Raw genomic sequence first — 24,016 nt, 5'->3', positions numbered from 1 at the left:
ACATCCCTTTCTTTACTCTGATGCTGTTACCACCTTGGTACAAGCCCTTCTTATCTTACACTTGGACTGTCACAAGAGCTTGCTGGTTGCTTTCCTTACCATAAAAGTCTCTCCCCACTCCAACTTACCTTCCATTAACCTGCCAAAGTCATCTTCCTAAAGTAAATGTCTAGCCACATGACTCCCCTGCTCAACAAACTCTAGTGGCTTCCATTCATTTCACAGTTCAAGTCTAAAATCTTCTGTTTGGCATTCAAAGATTTTCATAACCTGGCCCCTCTCAGCCTTTCCAATCTTCTTACCCTCCTCCATATACTCACAATTCGGTGACCCTGGGATAGTTCTGTCTTTCACCTTTAATTCCAACCCACCTGAATGGTCTTAAAATGATTAAGGTTGCCTCAGTTTCATCATTTATAAAATAAGATGATTTAATTAGATGATTCCTTCCAGCTCTAACTCTGCAAAGGAACATTAAAAAATATTAGTTCCTTGTAAAGTGTGAAGAAAATAATTTGCCATTATATTTCCATGACTTTGTACTGGCTATACTCCATGCCTGCAATGCTGTCCCTCTTTTCATCTCCAACTTTAAAATTCTCTATTTCCTTTAAGACTCAGCTAAAATGCTACCTTTCTGGATGATGCTTTAATACTACCATCCATCTATTTTGTATCTTATATATATCTACTTGTTCACATTAGAATGTAAGCTCCTTGAAGGCAGAGACTTCTTTTTGCCTTTTAAAAACATCTTCAGCACTTAGAGCAATGCATGGCATAGAATAAGTGCTTGATTAATACTAGCTGATTAATTGATTCAATTATAGAAGAAAATTTCCTAGAAATATTGAAAATATGGGACAGATTACAAATCGAATTCACAGAATGCCAGCAGAGATGAACTCCATATTCTAATCAATCATACACATCATTGTTATATTTCAAGACTCTACCAAAGAGGAAATCATTCTATTAGCAGCCAAGAAGGAAAGCATTACATATTTACAAAAATACCCCAAATAGGCTGTTCCTAATTACCTAAGTATTTCTACAAAGAAAATAATAACAATAGAAGCTGGAATATGGCATACCAAACATTGAATATAGGATTTGATCTCCAAATCTGCTTTTCAGGAAACCTGAGTATTTTTTTTAAACCCTTACAATACTGTGTATTGGTTCCAAGACAGAAGAATGGCAAGGGCTAGGTAATGGGGGTTAAGTGCCATGGGTCACACAGCTAAGAAATGTCTGAGACCAGATTTGACCTCCTATCTTGGTGCTCTATTTACTGAGCCACCCAGCTGCCCCAGAGCTTTTATATATCTGTGTGTGTATCTGTGTCTAGGTGTAAGGACTTTGAAATAAAGAAAACCATATTCTCTTTTTACAAAACCAACCAATCGATTAACAAGTATTTATTAAGCATCTCATATGTTTCGGTTATGTTAAGCACTAGCAATACAAAACTAAAAATTAATCAGTTCTTGCCATCAAGGAGCTTGTATTCTATCAAGGGAAACAATGCATCTTGTTAAAATAATTTTAAAAGAATGAAAGAAGTCAAATTTAACAATAATGACTTCTATGAAAATGCGTTTCCTAAAAAGAACCACTCAAATTATAAATAACATTATTTAGACTCTTTAATCAGAGAAATGCAAATAAAACCCCATTCATTTGGTAAAGATGATTTAAAATGATAATTTAGTGTTGGCAGGGCAGTGAGAAAACCACGTGTAACTATGAGTTGATACAATATTATAAGTGAACTATGTATTGATACAATCTTTTTGGAAAGCAATGTGACAATGTACAATAACTACAAAATTGTTCCTACCTTTAGAAGGGAATTCATTTTCTTCACCAACACTTTGTCCTCCAAATTTCCCTGATTTTGTTATTTTTTCCTCATATTTCCTGTAACTGGCTTGTAACCACAGAATCTCTAATCAGTCCTCTACAACAGCTGCCAACATTATCTCCTGAAGACAAACGCGGACTGTGGTAAGCCTCTTAATTGACCTCCATTTTTCTAGCCTTTCCCCGTCTCTAATCTATCTTTCACATAATTGCCAACATTATCCTCTAAAGACAAATGTGGACTATGGTAATAGCCTCTTAATTAAACTCCATTTTTCCAGTCTCTCCCCTTTCCAATCTATCCTCTACACAGCTGCCAACATTATCTTCTAAAGGCATACATCAAGACCCTTGCTCAAAAACTGTCAGTAACTCCCCATTACCTCTAGGTTAGAATACAAACTAATATTTAAGATCCTTTATTTGGCCTCAAATGTCCTTTCTAGTCTTATTTCACATTACTTCCTTTCATGGAATCTACATTCCAACTAAACTATTCTCAGAGTTCATCATTCCATTTTCCATCTCATTTATTCACATGAGTGTGCCTGGAATGCATCTTTCCTTACCATTCCTTCTTAAAATTCTTATATTTCTTCAAATCTGTTCTTCATTGGAAGAGTGCTCTTTTAGTTCAAAGTCAAAAGCTCCTTTTTAAGCTCTTAATCCCACCCCACAACAGTTGTCCCCTACATGGACCCTCCTCCTTTAGGGAGAAGGGAAAATCCTCTTAGTATTTGGTCTTATGAAGTGCCCTGTCTTACTATTAAATAATTAGGGCTTGGAGACCTCTCATCTTTGATAGGAGGTTCTCTCCTGAAAAAGAACTGTTGGAATTGTCTGGATATGGATCAAAGCACACTATCTTTCACATCAGTGTATTTACAATTTTATTTTGGGAGTTTGGGTTATGTATGAATGTGCTCTTATAACAATGACCAATATGGTAGTGTCTTTTGCATGAAAATAAAAAGAAAAATTTTTTTAAAAAAAGAGAAGATTCTCAGTTCTAGGTACCAAACTCTTTAGGAACAAAAAACTAGAAATACTCCTAGCTGAATAACTTAGACCAAAATCTATCTGCTGTTGTTGTTTTCATCTAAACTTCCTATTCAATAGGCTTGACCTAACTCTAACTTATGGTAAGTGGTCCATATACATCCTGATTTTAATCTCTGAAAGCTAGACCACCTGCTCATCATTTATATAAGGACCCTGCAGTATAAAATTGCTCACTTTCTGGAGTTCTAGGGTCCTCCAGTTTCTTAACGCAAGCCCTCTTCCGTTTTCTCTCATAGATGAAGAGGTTGGGAAAAGGTGCATAGACAAACTGAATTCAATGAAGCAAAGTCTCCACTGAGGCCAAGAGAGATTAAGTGACTTTCCAGAGCATGACATGGTATCAGGTTCAAATCCCACCTTTTACTCCATATGTGAGTCTTTTCCTGCCTGTGCCACAGTTTCCTCATCTATAAATTGAAGGTGTTGCACTAGATGGATTCTGGGGTCCTTTCTAGCTGCACATATAGAATACTATGATCTTATGATCCTTGTCCTTCTCTCCATCCACTCCCCATGCCCCTACTGCTTAATCTATATCAGATCCTAAAATATTTGAACGTTTTCAGGGATTCTTGAAAATAGCCCTTTTGTGAATAATATGGGACTGCCCACAAGTAACCAAAATAGAAGGCAGGAAATAATGAATTCCCTATTTAGATCAGCAACTACTAATGCTTTTGGACAAAAGCCATTGGAAAACTTAGATGGTAATGAGCAAGTACATTATGATCTTCAGTAAGTTACAAAACTAGAATGAGTTTCCACACATAAAAATATGTAACATTTCAGAGAATACACTGCCGTGTTGATCTAATTGTAGTCTAAATCATCTTCTGGTTTTCAAAGCAGTTAGAGCAAAAAAGAAAAAAAGAGTCTAAAAGTTAAATATGTACCTATACCCAGGGGTGTTCTGGAGCCAGCTCTAACCAGCTCATCCTAGTTCTTGAGATCCAAATATTGAATTTTTTATGTGAAATTTACACTTTGGAAATCAGCAAATACTACAAATCAGTGCTTGATTTGTTGTTTTATCAATGGGATTTTTAAAAAGTAAGTAATGGAGGAATATTAATAATGCAGAGTAGGCTTAAGAGTGCATTATACATACTTTTTTTCCCCTTGAGAGTCAGTTGTTAAATACTTATCAGGACACTAATACCTGTACCTAACAATAAGTAATGGCAATAGGAATAAACATTGATGAAAAGAAATGGTATGGAAAGATGGCAGAGAGAAAGAGATCACTTCCAACTAAGACAATAAAACTCCAAGTTCATAGTATTTGAGCTAAGTTTTCAAGATAAGTGAAATTTTAAGAAAAGTTAGTTGAAGAACGGGGGTATCCCAGGCAGGGAAAATGACAGAGATAGAAAGGTGCATATGTTTTCAAAAGAATTGTGAATAATCAAGTCCAAATTAATCAAGTGTTTCCTATCAGGGAGTAATGATAGATAATTTGGAAAGGAAAGGATGAACCTAAATTTTATAGTACCTGGTGGCTAAGGGGTATGAATTCCTTAGTTTCCCCTAAGTACCATTTTAAAGGTGTTAAAGGAATGAAATCAGTGACATGATCAAAAAGTGCATAAGATTAACCTGGAGATGTATGGATTGGATGGGAGTAAGGGAGACCTAGTTAGGAGGTTATTACATAGCTAATGAATGGAGGTCTGAATGTCAAGGATGCCAAGGGATGGATAAGGAAGGATATGGCAAGAAATATTATGGGAAAGTTTCTCCCTTCTCCACGGTGACTTGCTGCTCTCATCAGCAGGATCTTACTTCTCTGCCCCCACTTCTTTTTTTCTGTCATGCATATTTCTAAAGCCTGGATCACCTTCTCACTATCAAGGGTGACCTCCTTGTATGTAACTTGACCCTTGGGGAAGAAGTCATTCTAGGAAATAGATAATTATCTTCAAGTTGAGACTTGAGAACAAGATTTTGGCATTGGTTCCCAATTCACTATAACTGCCTTAGAGTTCTCCATAGTACTGAAGGGAGGGGCAGAGGAAGGGAGCCCCAATTCTTAATAAGTTTTTTTCTTTTCAAACAAGTATTTATAGAAAAATAAATAAGGCCTTTGTAACAACAAAGCATAATCAGGAAAACAATACCCCATACTGGGACATCAAAAAATGTATGACTTCTCCTACCTATTGAAAGGCTCCAATATTGAGGAACAAAATTAAAAAATAAAAATCTTTATATTACTCAGCAATTTTCATTCCACAAACCCACCAAAGATATTAGTAATTAGCCATTCTGAGCCCATTCTCTTCCCTACCCTTTCCCCTTTCCAATTTACTCTAATAGTTAATACTCTTAGAGCAGAGGCAGGTCATGGAGCTGAATAAAAGGTAAGTACTAGAAAAACACTGGGAATCCCTGTATAGGCAAGGAGTCTTGTGCCCAAAGATGTCTCCTAGCAAAAGATTCCTGTCCTTCTGCCTTGCCTCACCCCTGCCATGAAGGGAGACAACCAATTAGAGAATCTAGGTTTGGTTATGGTTTAATATGGTTGGAAATAGTGTCCTACTCTTTATGAAATAATCACGTCACTACCATTATGTTTACATGTTGATTCCAACTCCCTTCCAGTTAAGTTCTAGGAGGTCAAGGACTATTTTTATTTTGTATTTTTATTTCTAGCACATAGCAGGAAGTAAACATATTCTTTGTTGGTTTGGGTTGGGTTCAAAACAAAGAAATACGGTTGTATTAACTTGAACACAAATCTCTCTCTCTCCTCTCTTCCACCCAATCCCCAAAAAGCATTCAATCTATCAACAAACATTTATTAAACATTTGCTGTGTGTCAGACATTGTAATGGGGGGGGGGTTTGGAGAGGAAGGAAAGAGACACAAATCCAAAATGATACAAAAACATTCCTTACTTCAAGAAGCTTATGTTCTATCTAGGGAAGACAACACAAATAAACACATAAAAGTACAGGGTGTCCCAAAAGGCTCAGTGCAATTAGAAACTTTGATACCTTTCTTTATCAGTGATTCTTTGGTTTAATCTCATCATTGGTAATTTGGTTTAATCTTTTTTTTTTACTGAGACCCAAATTAATAAAGCTAATAATGGCAGTATTCATTTAGGTATATAACATTTTAATATGCGGAGGCATGAGCTAATTGCCAACATGCATCAAAGATCAGTCTTCATCACTTCATCTTGCATCCTTAATATCACTCACAAACATAAATAATGCCTCTTCACAGATTGCTTGCTACCTCTGCTGCTGTTACAACTTGGTGCTGAGAGAGAAAGAGAAAAAGGGGGAGAGAGAGAGAGAGAGAGAGAGAGAGAGAGAGAGAGAGAGAGATTTGAAAGGAGCAAGGGATCTCAGAAACCATACTAATTTTATGGAGCAACTATAGAATCATTTTATAGATCAGAAAACTGAAAGCCAAGGAAGTTAGGAGACTTACCCAAAGTCACACAGAGAATAAGTAGCAGAGGCAGGATTTCAACCCAGGCACTCTTACTCCTCAGCCATGGCTCTTCCCACTGTTCCAAGCCAAACTGGTCTGATTTGATGTGGTCAGGAGCCACAGAAGTAAAAATGAATGGAGTGGAATTATCTGGCATACAGGTATTAACTGGCTGATTCTAACAAGCCAGCCTCATACTGGTTGATAGGGCACAGCTGTATAGAAACTTGGGGTTTCATCTAGTTTAGGGCTTCAGGGAAAGGAAAAATTCAGGAGCCGTGGCCCATCCAGCTCTGATTTTCTTCCGTATCCCAATAAGTCAGTGAACAGGAAGATTATGGAGCTTGAGCTATGAAGGGAAGAATACCCTTCTCCCTACCTTACCCCCATCATTCCCTTGCCACAATCACTTCAGGAAAGAAACAAGAAACTACACTTTGAGAGGCCCTGTAATCTAGTAGATAAAGCACTAGATGAAATCAGAAAGACCACAGTTTAAGAACAGCTAGATGGCTCAGTGTTGAAAGTCAGGCCCAGAGCTGGGAGGTCCTGGGTTCAAATGTAACCTCAGACACTTCCTAGCTCTGCGACCCTGAGCAAGCCACTTAACCCCCGTTGCCCAGCCTTTGCCATTCTTCAGCCTTAGAAGTAATACTTAGTATGGATTCTAAGATGGAAGGTAAAGGTTTAAAAAAAGGAAGAAAGAAAGACTACAGTTTGAATCCTGCTTCAGACATTTACTATCTTTCAATGTTACCGTGGGCAATTTAACTTCTCTGGGTCTTGGTTTCCTCATCTATAAAATAAAGAGATTAGACTTAGTGACCCCTAAGACCCAGCTTTAAATCTAGGTATAATCCTATGAACTCTTAGCTTTCTTCAAGGATCAGCAGGGGGAGAGGGGGCAGAAGGTTGGGAATGAAGGGGGAAAGTTAGGAGGAAGAGACAGCATATGGTTGCTTCACTCCCTGCAAGAATCAAATAAACCCAAGAGTTTAGCCCATAGAGGATATAAAGGATGAGAAAGAAGGAAGGGAAGGTAAAGAAAGATGCCCATCTTCATAAATTGGGAAGTGGGAGTACGTAAGACCGGTCATAGTAATACTGAGTCTAAAACTGTATTGTTTCCAGGAGCATGCTATGCGGCTCGAGTTTATTTTGAAATCTGACTGTTGAATTGTGCTAGTGAGAGAACGAGGAGTCATCCCCTCTCTCTCTTACCACACATATCCAATCAGTTTTCCCAGTTGTTCAAATCTCCTTCCACAACATCTGACATAGTTCTCTCCCTTTCTCTCTGTCCTCACAAAGCTAATACCCTATTTCAGGCAATCATTCCTGTCACCTGGATATTTCATTAGGCTCCTAATTGGTTTCTCTGATACCACCGTGATCTGCTTTTCCCATAGTTGCCAAAGAAATTTTCTTAAAGGGTATATCTAACCATAACATTCCCCTACTTGATAAACTCCAACAGTTCTAGGATCAAATAGCATTTAAAGTCCTTTGAGGCCATCTCCAGGTCTTCTTACTGGCTCTACCTCGACCTCTTAGCATCTCTTGTTTCCTTCAAAGCTCAGCTCAGATGTAGCTTTCTACATGAAGTGTTTCCCAATTCTCCTCTCCCCCATCCATGGTAGTGCCCACCCTCCCCAAAAATCACCTTTTATTTTTATTGTATACATTTAAATATGCACGTGTCTCCCCTGCAAATAATGGAAGCTCCTTGAGGACCGTTTCACTTGTCTTTGCATCCCTCGCATCTAGTACTGTGCCTGGTACATAGTAGATATTTAATAAATGCTTAAAATTGGTCGATGAATGAATTGATATTTTTTAATTGATTGCTTCAGCCCCCGAGGGCAGAACTTGTAGTAAAGAGTTGCTACAGAGAGGCAAATATAGGGTTGAAGTAAAGAAACCCTTCCTGACAATCAGAGGTATTGAAAAGTAGAGTACCTCAGGAAGTAAAGGGCTCTCTGGCCATCAAGCAAAGGTGAGGTACTCAGATGTCTAATATATTGTAGTAAGATCCTTTTTCATATATGGATTGGATGAGAAAGTCACTGAGATCACTTCCAACTGGGAAATCCTGGTGATATTGTGTCAGAAGTCTTGGGTTCCAGATCTAATGCCACCATTTACTAGGGTTGTTTGACCTGGAACGTATTTATTCTTCATTTGCAAAATCAGGGTAATAATACTTAATAATTCTTACATTTGAAGGTCAACTATGATACTGCAAAAGCTTTGTAACCTATAAAAGATACACAAATACAAGTTACTACTGTTATTATCATGGAAACTGATATTATTATTGACCAAAAAAAAAAACCCAACAACTCGATTATATAATCTTGAACCATCTAGATGGTGTAGTGGGGTAAAATGCTGGATTTGGAGTCAGGAAAACTTAAGTTTGAATCCTGCCCCAGACACTTACTAGCTGTGTGATCCTGGGCCTGATAGCCTCAGTTGCCTCATCTGTAAAATGGAGATAATATCACCACCTACCTCACTGGGTTGTTGATAGCATCAAATGAGATGATAAATGTAATGCATTATATGAACTTTAAAATGCTATATTAATGCTGGCTATAATTATTATCTACTGGTGTGGATATTCCTTCCTACTAAGGAGAATACAACCCATTCATGCCCATCCTGTATGACTCTTGTCCATGTCTTATCCTAAGCTTCAACATAGGGATCTATCTAACATGGGAGCAGCCTTCCTCATTCTCCCTAGACATTTTTTTGGATCCTGATGAAACAAACACTTAGGCTGACCATCTGGCAATCTTTGCTCTCACTGAGTGACTAGTTCATCTATTTTTTCTCCCATACATTTTCCTGATGATATGACTTTCAAATTCCCCCCTTTCCTCCTATTTTGAAGCCTTTTCACTGCCAGAAGGATTTCCTATGGCTGGTAAAGTCCTGTATAAATTCCAATTTGTGAATGACCTTGAGCTGATTGCATTAAGCCCTAGAATGCTACAGACCAGAAGTTCTTAACTTTTCTCAAACCCCTTTGGAAATCTGGTGAAATCTATGGACTGCTCAGAATAATGTTTTTAAATGCATACAAGAAAATGAACAGGATTACAAAGGAATCTATATTGAGATAGAATATATATAATATGTAAATATTTATATGTGTACATATGCATACACATTCACAAGCTCCAGTTTAAGAATCCCTGCTAGAGAATGTTAATTGGATGAAAACTGTAATCACTCAAGGATTTAACTTGACATTCTAGAGAAAAAAATTGGATGAAGAATGCCTTTTGTCTGGATTATGAATGGTGATGGATAGACAACCTGTAGGGCTTGTCCATCATTGTTTTTAAATTTTAAATTACTTTAAAATTTCAATTAACAAGCATTTATTCCCTCTCCCATCCACCCCATTTGAAAGGGGGAAAAAGTTTTGAATCTCTTCTAACAAATGTGCATAGTCAAAACAAACTCCTATGTTGACCATGTCCAAAAATGCATGTTGCATTCTGCACCTCAAGTCCACCACCCCTCTGTCAGGTTTTTGGAGCATTGATCAGAGTTATGAAGCTTTTAAAGTTCAAGTGTTCTGTCTAAATTGTCTAGGTTCTGCTTACTTTGCTCTTCATCAGTTTCTACACATCTTATATTTCTCTGAAACCTTCCCCTGTGTCATTTCTCATGGCAGCATAGCATTCCATTCCATTTATGTGCCAAACTTTGTTCAATCATTCCCTATCAGTATTTGCAAATCAATAGTGAGTTGGTCCCAGAATTAATCGTACTGGAGGAGTGGGTTGGATGGCCTTTGGGCAAGCACAAAGCTCTTTTCGTGACTCCAAACTTATCCCCAAAAAATGGAACTATCTTTTTGACCTCAGGATTTTGCTAGAAGTGATGTGTGACTGAAAATACATGGAAAACCCCAATCTCTCGACTTGAAAATGAATATCACACAGAGGGCACAGAGGGTGGAAGCAGATCACAACATATAACAAATTATTAATGAATAATTATAGCAAATGTGAACTATTATTATGTGAATTCAATGTAATCCATATATTTTTAATTTGATTCAGAGTAAATTTCTTTACCTGCTGTTACATATAATATATGATATGATATGATATGATATGATACAACATGATATGATATAATATGATATAATATAATGGGAAAATTACTTCTAAGTGTCATTCTGCAATCAGCAACCCCAGAATGAATCAGGGGGAAGAAATCCCCAGAGACCAAAAGGTGAAATGAAATAAAATCTTGCAGGTGAATATATTATTATTTATGAGTACACTGTATTTACTTCCTCCATCTTTCTCTTCCAATTTTAGCAATGCCTTGGTCATTTCATGGACCATTTAGCTACAAGAAGAGTCCAAAATCCCTGGTTCCTATCTTTCAGGACAGTTTGCTCTATACAAAAGAAGCCCCACACTAAGAAAGATGGTAAAGAATAATTGTGTTATCTCCTGCAGAGAGGCAATGGGGTGTAGTATAGGGAGCTTGTCCTAAAATCAGCAACTCCTCCTCCAGACTTGCTGATTAAGGGACCCTGTACAATTCACTTACCTCTCAGTGATATAGGCAACTCTCTAAGACTCTAAGTTTTGGGGGACAGCTAGGTAGCAGAGTGGATAGAGTTCCTACATTCAAATCTGACCTCAGACACATCCTAACTGTGTGACTGTGGGCAAGTCATTTAACCCTAATTGCCTAGCCCTTGCTGCTCTTCTGTCTAAGAATTGATACTAAGACAGAAGATAAGGGTTTCAAGAAAAGAAAAAAGACTAAGTTTCAAAGAAGGCATCAATCTGCATAGTTAGAGGGAATTCCTTCTCCTGGATGTTTCCAGACCACTAAATCAGGGATCTAGTCCAGCTTCTCACCAGGGCTTCAATGTAAAAAGTCATTGAATTTTTGGGGGAGCTGAAGGGAGCTATCCTAAAAAGCATAGACCACATTCAGGAGCTAATACAGACCATGGAGGGCTCTAAATTAGGACAGATTTCGGCTTGTAACCAAGGGTTATAAAATGCTGAACCGTCAAACAATAGTACATCCATAAAATTACTTGTCTTTTCTAGGCTTCATACCTAAGGTGAAGGGGTTAGATGATATTATCTCCAAATCTATTATTCTACCACTTTGGAGATCAGAGGCAAGACAAAAGTCAACAGGAAACCCTTGGTTTTCCTTCAGTTCCCCATTTTGCTCTTCACTATCCTTTTAGGCAATGGATGTAGGAGTCACTGAGCACATCTGCTTTGCTCAAGGTTTTACAGACATGAGTTATAGATACAAGTTACACGAACTTCAGTGTTTTACGGACAGAATGAAAAGGTATAAACTTGTTTTTCCTTCTTTGGGATCCTGGGTTTTCATGGAAGGAGGGAGGGGAGGAGAAGTCATTTTAAACTGTAAAATTTTATATGAATCTAGCTTCGGAAATTATAGTCTTTATAATTTTTCAGGCTCAAGGAGAATTTTACAAGCTTGTCCTGTCTTCTTTTTCTGTGTAAGCATCCCTTCTCTGACTACACTTTTTTTCCTCTCTGGTTTCATATTTCCTGGACTTGAGATTTGTCTGGAGGGCAACTAGGGTCCTAAGTTGGACCCTTAACTTCTGATCCCCACCCCAAAAGCATTTATTGAGTACCTACTACATCTAGAGCACAGTGCTGGTCATGGTAAGGGGGAACTATATGAAATTAGAAAGATACATGTGTGATGCCTTACTACAAACGAATCCTCCACAGTCTAATGTTGCTTGGGAGAGTGGCTGGGGTGGGGAAGAACACACTTCAGGTCAATGATCTGCTGTACCAATTTATTTTAGCCCATATTTCTCCCTGAAAATTTTCCATTATACCAGCAAGAGAAAAGTGCAGCTTTTTCCACTCCTTTATGTCATCTATTTTTAAATGCATGTTTTTAAAAAAAACTAAATAAAAGGATCTGTAGCTATTTAATGAAGACAATTCATTAAATTGGGTAAGGAAGATTATGAAGTGAATTATATGGTCAGATGGAAGGAATGCAGTCTATAAAAAAAAGAAAAGTGAAATCACTACATTCCTACCAGACGGGTAAGAAGGGAAGGGCCTGAACAATACTTGTTCATATTTATGCAAACGGTGCTTTACACTTGTCTCACAAATACCTTCCAAGGCAGGTAGTCTATATAACAAAACATTTATTCCCACTTTACAGATGAGGAAAATGAGACACAGCGAGGTGAACTAATTTTAACCTTGCTTCCTATGCCGGGTGATTGCTTTTTCATCTTAAAGATAAGGAAATCTGCATCTATATTCAGAAAACAGCTTTTGACAAAATATAACACTCATTCTTATTTTTAAAAACCCTTGAAAGCATAAGTATAAATGGATTTTTCCTTAAATGATAAGAAGCATCTACTTAAAATCATCAAGCATCATCATCTATAATAGGGATAAGCTAGAAGCCTTCCTAATAATATCAGGAATGAAACAAGGATGCTAGAAATTGAAATTTTCTGCTAGGAATGCTATTAGTAACAATAAGAGAGGAAAAAGAGACTGAAGAAATTGGAATAGTAAAGAGATAATAAAACTATCTCTTTTTGTAGGTGATATGACAGTGTACTTGGAAAAATCTAGAGATTCAATTAAAAAACTAGATGAAATAATTAATAATTTTAGCAAAGGAGTAGGATATAAAATAAATCCACATAGAACATCAGCATTTATATATATCATCGGCAAAGCCCTACAAGAAAAGAAAGGAAGAGATAGTTCATTTAAAATAACTATATTTGATAACAAAATACCTGGGGATATACCTGCCAAGACAAACTCAGGAACTGTGTGAACATGATTATGAAACACTTTCTACAAATAAAGTTGGATTTAAATAATTGGAGAAATATTAATTGTTCATGGATGGGCAAAGCTCATATAATAAAAATAGCAATCCTACTTAAACTGATCTACTTATTCAATGCCAATCCAATTAAATTACCAAAAAATTATTTTGTGTTAGAAGAAATGACAACAGAATTCATTTGGAAGACTAACAGGTCAAGAATATCAAAGGAATAAATGAAAAAAAAAGTAAAGGAAAGAAGTCTAGCAGTACCAGATTTTAAACTGTATTATAAAGCAGTCATATCAAAACTATCTGGTCCTGAATAAAAATTAGAATGGTAGATTAATAGAATAGAGTAGACATACAATACATAGTAGTAAATGATTATAGTGATCTTGTCTTTGATAAATGTAGACTTTAGATTTGGAGATAAGAATTCACTGTTTGGTAAAAGTTGTTGAGAAAACCTGAAAGCAATTTGGCAGAAACTAGCTATAGACCAATATTTCACACCATTTGTGAAAATAAGGTCAAAATGGACACATGACCCAGATATAAAGGGAGATATCACAAGTAAATTAGAAGAACATGGAACATAATACCTATCAGATGTATGGATAGGATAAGAATTTATGAATAAACAAGAGATAGAGAACATTATGAGATATAAAATGGAAATTTTTTATTATAAGAAGTTTAAAAAAGGTTTTGTACAAAGAAAACCAATGTAAGCAAGATTAGAAGGAAAGCAGAAAGTTGGGGAAAACATTTCTATATAGTTTCCTGAAAAAACATACTCATACGTGTAGAGGACTTTGTCAAATTTCTAAGAATATGAGTTATTCCCCAACTGATAAAGGGTTAGAGGAAATGAACAAGCAGTTTGGGGATGAGGAAATCAAAACTATATATAGTGAAATGAAAAAATGCTCTAAATCATTATTAATTAGAGATGAAAACAACTTTGAGACACTATTTCACAACCTATCAGATTGGTTAAAATGAAAGAAGAGGAAAATGACAAATGTTGGAGGGAATATGGAAAAATTAGGACACATACACTGTTAGTGGTACTATGAACTGATCCAATCATTTTGCACAGCAATCTGGAATTATATACAAAGTTATAAAACTGTCTACATCCTTTGATCCAGCAATATCACTATTAGGTCTATTTCCTAAGGAGATCAGAAAAAATTAAAAGAACCTGTATCTTTTAAAATATTTATAGCAGGGCAGCTGGGTAGCTCAGTGGATTGAGAGCCAGGCCTAGAGACGGGAGATCCTAGGTTCAAATCTGACCTCAGACATTTCCCAGATGGGCAAGTCACTTGACTCCCATTGCCTACCCTTACCACTCTTCTGCCTTAGAGTCAATACACAGTATTGACTCCAAGATGGAAGGTAAGGGTTTTTAAAAAAATATTTATAGCAGCTCTCTTTGTGGTGGCAAATAACTAGAAAGTGAAGGGATACCCATCAATTAGGGGAGTGGCTGGACGAATTATGGCATATGATTATGATGGAATGCTACAACTTGGTAAGAAATAATGATCAGGTTGATTTTAGAAAAACATGGAAAGATTTGAATGAAATAATAGAGTGAGATGAGTAGAACCAAGAGAAAACATTGTATACATTAATAGCAATATTACTCAAAGAGTAAATGTGAACGATTAAGCTATATCTGAGCTATATGAATATTCAAATAAATTACCAAGGACCTGTGAAGGAAGATGCCATCCACCTCCAGAGAAAGAACTGATATGTAGAACTATGTATTATATGGTTTTAGATATATCTCTATTTCTACATATAGATAGAGGTGTCAAATGTTGATCTTCCCTACTGTGGGATGAAGAGGGAGGGAAGGAAGGAAATAGCTTGGAACTCAAATGTAACAAAACATAAATAATTTTTAAAAAAGATGAAGAAATGAGTGGGATGTGTAATTGTCCTGAGGGCAAAGGATAATAGTATTTTAAAATGGAAGATTATTTAGTCTATCTTCCCCCTTTTTACAGATGAGAAACTGAGGACCAAAGAAATTCATCGACTTGCCCAAGATCACAGGTTTGGTTGGGTCCCCTGGTCTTCTGACTCTAAAACCAATCTCCTTCATAATATGCCAAACTGCCTCAGGGAGCAGGTCTTTTTGTGAATCACTCACAGTACCTTTCATTTACTCTCTCGCCCCCTCAGCTATGGCAAACTTGGAGCATGATGGGTGTTTGATGGGCAGGAATCCAAAATGAAACTGGACTAGCTGTACAGCCCAAGCCTGGCTAATGTCCTGCTTTATGTAAATCTGCAAAAAAGCAGGATGTCACTTAATCCAATAGTGAGAGAGACCCTATTGCTTGGGTCAAAGATCCTGTCTTGAGATTGTCCACCCTGTCATTCATTGATTTAGGTTCAATATTGATCTCAGGGTAATATAGAATAAGACTGATTTATTGGAGAATTGTAGGAAACTACTTCTGGTTGAGAAACTTCCTAACTTAACAGTTTGTCCATATATGTCTTTATATTTTTCTCAGTTGGCAAAGTTGAACACAGTACAATTGAGAAACCACAGAGAAATTGTCAAATGTTCCATTTTCAGGAAGTACTTTACACAGAAGCATCCAAATCCCATGTCACTTAGCCTTATACTTTTTTTGCGGGTAGCTGGGGGCCAGTCTTGCACCATCATTTCCTGGGTGTTGTGGAGAAAGAGGGAGATGTCCATTAGCCCTGAGAGTTTCAGTAGAAAGGCAAGGACTACAGAGAGAGCAGTCAATTTTCCCAGCTCTGTGCTCTAGAATAATTGCTTGTCATCTCCAGTACTCTGAACCCTCTCTGAATCCAGTCCACTCCTCCTTCTGTTTCCTTCCTCAGTGCTGGTCCCATTAAAGGTTTCCATGACTGAGGCCATGACTCAGTTCTGACTAGAGCAGATAAAGTTGTAGATCACAGCCACTTGCAACAGACTGACCCCTAAAACCTGCTGCCATCTGTCTGGAAGGCTGCAGAAAATCTCAGTTCTCTTTGCAACATCTGTTCTCTGGATTATACGGACTGGAATGCTCTCCCAGAGGGGAAAAAGAAAAAGAGAGCAGGGTGCATGTAACAGAGCCTTGTGCATATAACATACATCTGTTGTCCTCTGGCAAAGCATCTTTCTATCCCTGCTTCCACCAAGATGGAGGGGCAATTGTCTGAAATCTCAAAATTCTCCAAGACCAAAACAGAACCCATTCTTCACCCCCAATCACCAAGTCCATCCCAACATGAGTGTAGCCAAAACACTCTACTCTTTTCTCTCCCCAAAATTTCCCATCCCTGGGCTCTGGAGCAGATGTCAATTCAGAACAGACAAGGAGACCTACTGTGGGCTTCCTGAGGTAGGCATCAGGGACATTATTTTATCCTACTACCCCCGTGACACAAGACATACACTCCCCAACCTGACTGGCCTGAGAAGTGTTGGCTTCATGGGGCAAAACAATCAAGAGTGGTTGACTTACTAAGCAGAAATTAACACACTCAGATGTCCACAAAACCCCCACTGCCTAGCCCTTCCCATACACAATTAAGACAGAAGGTAAGGGGGCAGCTGGGTAGCTCAGTGGATTGAGAGGCAGGCCTAGAGACGGGAGGTCCTAGATTCAAATCTGGCCTCAGACACTTCCCAGCTGTGTGACCCTGGGCAAGTCACTTGACCCTCATTGCCCACCCTTACCAATCTTCCACCTATGAACCAATAGACAGAAGTTAAGGGTAAAAAATTCAATGTACATTGCCTGCATTATTCTCAATGAAGGTAGGAACTATAACTACAACCTCAACTTCCTCTCTCCCCTGATGCTTGTCATGATGCTGTCTTCATGGATCAGCTGTTTAATCAATCTTTACTGAATGAATACATTTAGAGATAGGGACCAGATCTGTGATTTCATTAATATAGAGAACTCTCAGATGTAGAAACTCCTTCTACCAATAACATTTTCCACAATTTTCAATCTTTAAAAAATTTGTTTATCTGTTTGTTACATTAAAATGCCCAGTTAACTCCCTCCCTCCCTTCTCTCCTCCCATTAAAGAAATCCTCATTTGACAAAAATATATATTTATCCTTCTTTCTTTTTCTCTCTCTTTTTCCATTTTTTCTCTTTCTATTCTTTTTCTTTCTTTCTCTATCCTTTCTTTCTCTCTTTGTTTTTCTTTCTTTCTCTTTCTTTCTTTCTCTCTATCCTTCTTTCTCTTCCTTCCTTCCTTTCTTTTTTCTCTCTATTCTTTTCTGTCTTTCTCTCTATCCTTTCTTTCTCTGTCTTTCTTTTCAATAATAACAACAAACTTAAAATTAATAATAAGAAATTTAATAAATAAGAAATTTAAAAAGAAAAAGGAAAAGAAAACCTTTGTTCACTTCCTGACTCTCAGTCTTAATTTCCTCATCTACAAAGTGGAAAGAATAATTTCCCAGTTTTATTGTGAGGATCAAGTGAATTATTATTTGTAAAGTACTTTGCAAACCAATATAAATGCTAACTATTATTATTATCCTGTGCTAAATGTTATGGGTAGGGGAGAAATGAAAATAAGTGAGAAATAATCTCTGTCTTCATGGGACTTAGGACCTTGAAACAACATGATATCTGGGGGTATTCCAACCATCACCATAGACCGACCACAGCTCCTCAGTGACTTAGTAAGACCATCCTCAAAGACTGCTTGGCCCAAAGTTTTACCTTGCAACCAACCTTTTCTTAATTTAGCTAGCTCAGTCCTTAAATGTCAGGCATACCAGAAGTATTTCTGACTGGTAAAAAGCTGATATATCTTTTGGCTTAATTTTTCATATTCCAAACACCAGGTCTATTTCATCACTATAGGTAAGGAATAACTTAGTTAGTTAAGGTAGAATAAGGTAGAGAACTATAAGAAGTATAGTGAGTATGGCATATTGATAAGAGTGTGGAATAGGTGACTTGGACAAGACATCTAGTCCTCCTGACCTCAGTTTTCTCTTCTGTAAGATGATAGGGTTGGATGACCATCTCTAAGTAGATGATGCTATGAGAACCTTAGAGAAGGCACCCAACAACCATTCACTATTAGGGTCCTGTAGGGAGAGCCAATTCTCATAGTATCCCAGAAGCACTTTAAGCTCTTACGTGTTTTCTGAATCATATTTGCCCTCACCGCCACATCCTTCAATCCTTCCACCCCTTAGTCTGTTCCCAGGCCATCAGCTCTGCCCTGGCTACACTCTTTTCCCTTCCCTATCTTGACTCTTTGGCAAATTCAGCTCTGTATGTCTTCTCTCAAGAATCTTGTCCCCTTATCCTATTATTATTTATTCTCTGGCAAGCCCAGCCTTGGATTATTCCCACAATCTGCTGACTTAACTCTTATTTAGATACTGTTGAATGAACCTGAAGAAAAATCATAAAACTGTGCTGACTGGGTCTACCACAGATTTATGCTACCTAATCTAAACTCAGTCCTCACAGCATCAAGTCAATTGTTTTTTGCTTCCGTAAGTGATTTACCATTATTACAGCAGCTTTTCCAAACTTTTTCATGCTTCCCAAACTTCCCATGAGTCCTTTTTGCCACTAACCTTTCAATTGAGAATCTCATCTCATATTTCAGAAAGAAAATTGAGGTCATTTCCCAAAAGCCCTGACTTACCTTACCTTACCTCGTATCACTCAGATGCCTTCAGCTACCATCTCGTCCTTCACCCCATCTCACAAAATTGGGTCCTTTTTCTTGTCAAAGCAAACCTTGTACATGCACAAGTGATCTCATTCCATCCCATTTTCTCCATAAGATTGTCTCTGCTTTAATCACCACTCTCAGTAGTTTTCAGTCTTTTTCTGTCCACTGGCTGCTTTGCTACTACCTACAAACATGCCCATGTCTCCCCATCCTCAGAAAATCCTTACTCAGTCCATCCTCACTATCTTTCATACTATCTCTCCTCCCTTTTGCAGTTAAAATCTTTTTTTAAATTTATTTTTTTAACACCCTTACCTTCCATCTTGGAGTCAATACTGTGTAATGGCTGCAACGCAGAAGAGTGGTAAGGGTAGGCAATGGAGGTCAAGTGACTTGCCCAGGGTCACATAGCTGGGAAGTGTCTGAGGCCAGATTTGAACCTAGGACCTCCCATCTATAGGCCTGGTTCCACAGTTAAAATCTTGAGGTCATCTATCATCAATGCCTCTGCTTGCTTCTCTCCCACTAGAATGGAACTTTGTAGTCTGGTTTCCAAACCCATCAAGTGAAACTGCAACTTGCCAATGATTGGATATCAAATCTGGGCAGCTATGTTGCACAATGGATAGAGTGCTAGACCTGAAGTTAGGAAGACTCATCTTCCTCAATTCAGCTCTAACCTCAGACACATACTAACTGGGTGACCCTGGGCAAGTCACTTAAACCTGTTTGCCTCAGTTTCTCACCTGAAAAATGAACTGGAGAAGGAAATAGCAAATCACTCCAGCATCCTTACCAAGAAAACCCCAACTTAAGTAACAAAGAGTTGGACATGACTAAAATGATTAAACAACAAGATGCTAAGTCGAATTGCTTTTTCACAGTCTTCATTCTTCTTGACCTCTCTATAGCCTCTGACACTGTCTGTCACTCTTTTCTCCTTGTTACCCTCTTCTCTCTAGGTTTTTAAGACACTACTCTCTCCCGATTCGCCTACCTGCCTTATAGCTCCTTCTTGGTTTTCTTTGTTAGATATTCATCCATGGTGTGTCTTTGAACATGGATATCCTCCAAGGTTCTTATCTGGACCGTCTTCCTTTTTTCCTCTACACAATTTTGCTTGATAATATCATCAGCTTCCATGGATTCAATTATCATTTCCTTATAATCTCTTTAATTATTCTCAAGTATGTATGTATATGTATATACACACACACACACACACACACACATATATATACTTAATCTTAACCTCCAGTCTTTAATTTTCAGTTGGGTAATGTATATCTTAAACTGAATGTCCTGTGGACATCACAAACTCAACACATCTCATGAACTTATCTCTTCCCTAAATCCTCTCCTTTCTCTAGTTTCTCTATTACTTTTGAAATATCACCAATATCCCAGGCACTCAGGTTCACAACTTAGGTAATCTTCTTCAATTACTCTCTCTTTTACCACCCATAGACCTGTCCATTCTATGGTTGTAATTTTTTTTTCTTTATGTCCCTTTCTCACCTCTGGTATTGCAACCACCCTGGTACAGGCTCTCATCATCTCATGCCTGGACAGTCGCAAAAACCTAATTAGTTGTTCTCCCTGCACAAATTTCTCACCATTCCAACCCATCCTCCACTCAGCTATCTATCAAAGTGATCTCCTTAAAGTGTAGCTCTGACTGTCCTTCTTCCCTGATTCAGTAAACTCCAGTGGCTCCCTATCCCTTCCAGGATCAAATATGAAATCCTCTTTTTGACTTTTAAAGCCCTCTGTAATCTGTCCTGCTCCTCCCTTTCTAGTCTTCTAACACCTTACTCTTTCCTCTCCCCCAAAGTACTCTTTGATCCAGTGACATGCAGTTCTTTGAACAAGACACTCCATCTCCCTAAACCACAAGTTTTTAATGGGTGTTCCCCATACTGGGAATGTTTCCCTTCCTCATCTGTACCTCCTGGTTTCCTTCAAGCCCCAGCTAAAGTCCCACTCCAACTTATACACACACACACATATATATAAATATACATGCATGCATATCTTTTTTTGTACATTGTTTTTAGGTTTGTAGGTTTTCTCTTCCATTAGGTTATAAGAGGGAAGGGGCTGTTTTGGCTTTTCTTTGTATCCTAAGAATTCAGAAAGCTCTTAATAAATGCTATGATTTGATTCAAATGGAAACTGACCACTGGAATTTAATTTATAAAGGTCAGGGGTCAAGTGAAATCTCTGTTCCCTTATCCTTTCCTCCTAAAGTCTCCCCACATGGAACAACCTTATTCCTTGACTCACATAGCACTCAGTAAATAACTTTGAGTCCGATAGCTATTTATGTTGATGTCATCCCTTACCAGTCTATAATAATAACAGACATTTATATAGGACAGTGATGGTAAACCTTTTAGAGACTGAGTGCCCAAACTGCAACCCTCACACCACATGAAGACAGTGGATGGAGGAAGCACTCCCATTGGGCTGCTGGGCACGGGGGTGGGTAATGGGAGAAATGTCCTCCAGGGTGGTGGAGAGGGGCAGGGAAGCAGCCCCCTCTGGCACATGTACTACAGGTTCTCCAACACAGGTATAGGGTCTCAAAGTTTACAATGTACATTGCCTGCATTATTCTCAATGAAGGTAGGAANACTACTTCTAGAGAATATAGCTTACACAATAAATTATAAATCTTGATACTTGGAAGTAAATAAAACAATAGTTCAAACTGAGATTTGAAGTAGACAAATTTATATTTTAGACTAGATTTAAAAAAATTAAAATAAAGCAACATTGTATAACAAGAGATTATACTATTTTGTTTACACACGTGAACCACAGGGGGATGCAAGTTGTAAAACATCAGAGTTAGAATCAAAGAAGGGAGAACATTTAATAGCACGGTATGAAAAGAGTATAGAATACCTATATAGGAGAAAAACTGTATGATAAACTCCAGAAACTGATTTGAAAAGTTTACAGAAAAAGAACACTAAATGATAAAGACCTTTATTGTTCAGAAATTTTGGAGGCTCTCTCTCTCTCTCTCTCTCTCTCTCTCTCTCTCTCTCTCTCTCTCTCTCTCTCTCTCTCTCTCTCTCTGCTAAGAGGATAATTGATTTAATCAGGGTCATATAGTCAAAATGTATCAGAGCCCATTTTAATGCTGCCATTAACTATTGAAATTTTAATACCCTTGGACTATAAAGAAATTTCAGGTTCCTTTTTTAAAGAGGTGACTCAGCAAATTCTGACAAGTCAGCTCAAATCTTAAAAATAAAAGAATGGGAACAAGAGATTGCCAGTAAAATGGGCCTATTGGTAGTTCTGGAAGTTGAGTAAGATTGAGTGGTTTCAATTCTTTTCTGGCTAGCGTGTTTTTTTACCCTTTACACATAGTAAATTTGGTCACTTCCCTCCTTTGAATTCAGAATTTGGTTGGCTACTCCATCTCCATCTGTTGACTATTATAGAATTCCAGAATGTTAAAGTAATCCAAGAGAAGAGAATAATTGTGGGAGGATCACCAAAAGTCTTAAGAGAGAAGAGATTTGAAAAGGGTCTAGGTGTTATATAATGTATGCATAATTCAAATTTATTAGAGATTTTTTAAAATGGTAACAGTGTGGCACAATAGATCTATCTCTCTGGTCAGTTTCAGAGACAGAAAAACCTGGGTTCAGATCTTGCCTCTGGTGCATTTTGGTGTGTGATTTCTCAATGTTTTAGGTCAGTGGTCAGCAAACTTCACCCTGGAGCCAAATCTAGGCAAACTCCCAGTTTTCTGTACTCTTCCAGCTAATAGTGGGTTTTGCACTTAAAATATTTATTTAATATAATAAAAGTTTATTTAATAAAATTTAATATTTATTTAAAAAGACAAAAACCATTCTTGCTCATTGGCAATACAAAAGCAGGTAGCAGACTGGATTTATCCTTTGGGCCACAGTTCTCTGGCCTCTGCTCTAGACAACTCTAAGACATTGTGAAGAAGGTGCCAGTCTGCACTGGGAGAGGGAATTTCTTTATCTGGGAATTAATTATAAAAATGAAATTCTAGATGCTGTCCCCAGCCCTAATTTTAATGGTGAGGGTGCCACCTTCTAGTTTTCTTTCCTTTTCCCCCAAATCACACAGTGGAATTTCCTTATTTTGCATTAAAGATTTCTTAAGCACTCAGAGCCAAAATCCTTCCCATATGGCTTGGTTTTTTTAGGCTTCTTGAATTTCATTGGAGTTAGTTTCATTTCATGATCCATGATCTGAGGTGGGGCAAAATGTAATTTATATAGCAGCATTTCCTAAAACAGAGGTTGATAAACCCTCTCTTGACTAGGTGGAGGATTCTCAGGCTCTAAGACAAAAAGCATTTTTTGAGTGTCTATAGACCAGACACTATGCTTAGTCCTTCAGTCACAAAAACAAAAATTAAAACAAATTCCTTCCCTCAAAACGTTTACAGTCAAATGAAGGAAACAACAGGCTTGTCTCTAAGTGGTTAGGAAACATGACAAGGTAGTGTCAGGGCTCGGGAAGCACTGGCATCTGGGCAAAGGGGCAGAACACTTCAGGAAAGGCATCACATCAGAAGTGGGACTTGGGCTGAGCTTTAAAGGTAATTGGAATCTCTAAAAATTAGAGAAATGCAAATCAAAACAACTCTGAGGTATTACCTCACACCTAGAGGATTGGTTAAAATGATAGCAGGGGAGAGTAATGAATGTTGGAGGGGATGTGCAAAATTGGGACATTAATGCATTGCTGGTTGAGCTGTGAACTGATCCAGCCATTCTGGATGGCAATTTGGAATTATGCCCAAAGAGCGATAAAAGACTTCCTGCCCTTCGATCCAGCCATAGCAATGCTGGGTTTGTACCCCAAAGAGATCAGAGATAAAAAGACTTGTACAAAAATATTTATAGCTGCACTTTTTGTGGTAGCAAAAAAAACTGGAAAACGAGGGTATGTCCTTCAATTGGGGAATGGCTAAACAAATTGTGGTATATGATGGTGTATGATGGAATACTACTGTGCTCAAAGGAATAATAAACTGGAGGAATTCCATGTGAACTGGAAAGACCTCCAGGAG

The sequence above is a fragment of the Gracilinanus agilis genome, chromosome 1, assembly GCF_016433145.1.
Source record: "Gracilinanus agilis isolate LMUSP501 chromosome 1, AgileGrace, whole genome shotgun sequence".
NCBI lineage: Eukaryota > Metazoa > Chordata > Mammalia > Didelphimorphia > Didelphidae > Gracilinanus > Gracilinanus agilis.
Note: the sequence above shows the minus strand (reverse complement) of the source record.